Source organism: Trematosphaeria pertusa, assembly GCF_010094035.1.
Source record: "Trematosphaeria pertusa strain CBS 122368 unplaced genomic scaffold BU26scaffold_20, whole genome shotgun sequence".
In the NCBI taxonomy this organism is placed as follows: Eukaryota; Fungi; Ascomycota; class Dothideomycetes; order Pleosporales; family Trematosphaeriaceae; genus Trematosphaeria; species Trematosphaeria pertusa.
In genome coordinates this window covers 419,449-421,505 of record NW_022987231.1, presented here as the reverse complement: position 1 = coordinate 421,505, position 2,057 = coordinate 419,449, and positions in this window count along the sequence as shown.

Genomic DNA, 2,057 nt, shown 5'->3' with positions numbered 1-2,057 from the left:
CTAGAAAATAGAAGCTAGCTTACTAATATATTAGAATTAATTAATAGTCTTTACTATTAACTATCTATAAGTATATTTAATACGCGCTATATATACTACTTAGGTAACTATCTATCTAGAGCGCTAAAAGACTATCTAGTTACTATAAGATTAATATTACTAGCTAGATATATAAGAAGATATTAATATATATATAGTAGTATATAAAGCTTACTACTAGAGCTATACTCTACGCAATAAAATACTAGATTTTCTAAAGCCTCTACCTATCTCTAAGAGAGTATAGTAGAACGTCTCTATAGATTTTAAGAGCTTTCTCTCTAATAAGAAAGAATTTAATTATATATACGTTATTATAGATTAGCTAAGTAAGTAGAGTTTCTCTCTACTCTACTATAAGAAAATTATAGCTTAACGTATAGTAGAGCTATATTATTAATATATCTAGTATATATATAGTTCTTCTAGATCTATTATATTAGATTATAGTCTATAGTTTACCTCTACCTTTATAAATAAGCTCTATTAGCTTATAGAAATTAAGTAGAAACTCTCTATAGTATACTACTTATTAACTAATAGAAATATAGAAATTATTAATTAATATCTTAATTAGCGTCTACGTCTATTTATTAACTACTACTAGAATAATTAGTTAGACTTTCTACTTTATATAGACTAGGTATAAGCTACGTTACTATATAAAACTATAGAATTAATAGCGTATAAAATTAAATTTAGATACTAGCTAATATACTACTAGAATTAGAAAAAGTATATAATAAAAGTCTCTACTCTATATAAGCGTCTCTTACGTTAAAAAGCTTAGAATTTTACTAAGAAGTAATATAATGCTGTAAAAAAAGCTACTAAAATTATATAAAGTAATATCGTAAAAGCGTAAGCTAGACAGGCGCTTTAAGTAAATAAAAAGTACTAAGAACCTAATTTTACTATAGGTAACCTTATCTATATTAAACCTTATAGCTTTTTAATAAATAAGTCTAGTATAAAGCTTAATTAATAGATATATAGCTCTTACCTAATTATTACTATAAAGAGTTACTTCTTCTAGCTTTAGCTATCTACGTATATACGTATACGTGACGTCTTTTATGCTAATTAGCTAAGAAAAGTCTTAGAGCTATTACTAGAGTAGATAGAGTCTAAGTAGCTATCTATTAAAGTTAATAGTAATCTAGAATAGCCTGTATATAAAATTCTAGATAGCTATCTTTATTAAAATTACCTTTAATACTATGCTATATAGGTTACTTATAATTCTAACTCTATCTAGTATAATACTATAGGCTTTATTAACGCTCTCTATAAGGTAAAAGACTTTTATATAGTATACCTAGATAAGCTAAAGCTACTATTATAATTAAATACTTAAATTAAGGCGTATAAAAAAGAGAAGACTCTAGAGAAGATAGTAGAGAATTTAAAACCTATAAGAGTAGAAGATATAAGAGTAACATAAAGGCGCTACTAAGTAATTTAAGACTTTACTAAGCTTATAGTATTATTTAAGAAAAGAGTCTATAATAAAGCCGCTCTATAGACATAAAAATAAGCCTTCTAGTTTAAATCTCTATAAGAATAGAGTAACTAGAAAGAAGATAGTAGCTATAAAAGCGCTTCTAGTTTAAAACTAATATAAATATACTTACTATAAGCTAAAAGAGATAGTTAAGAGTATAATATAAGAGTTTTAGAAGAAGAGAGATTTGGGAGGCGTATTTTAGAGCTTAGAGATAAGCTCTCTCTATAAGAGAGAGTAATATAATAGTCTAGTTTAGAGATTTACCTTAGGTTATATAATCTTAGATTATATAATCTTATTACGTAACCTAGCCTAGCGTCTTAGCGCTTAGTACTTCTATATATAGAGTCTTTTAGAGTATTCTTCTACTTCTTACCTTTAGATAGCTAAATTTAACCTAACTTACTCTACTTATTACTCTTATTCTTATAGCTTATAGAGACTATATTACTTATAATTAACTTACCTAGCTAGGTATTCTAGAGCGTACGTATAGTAGTAGAAACCGCGA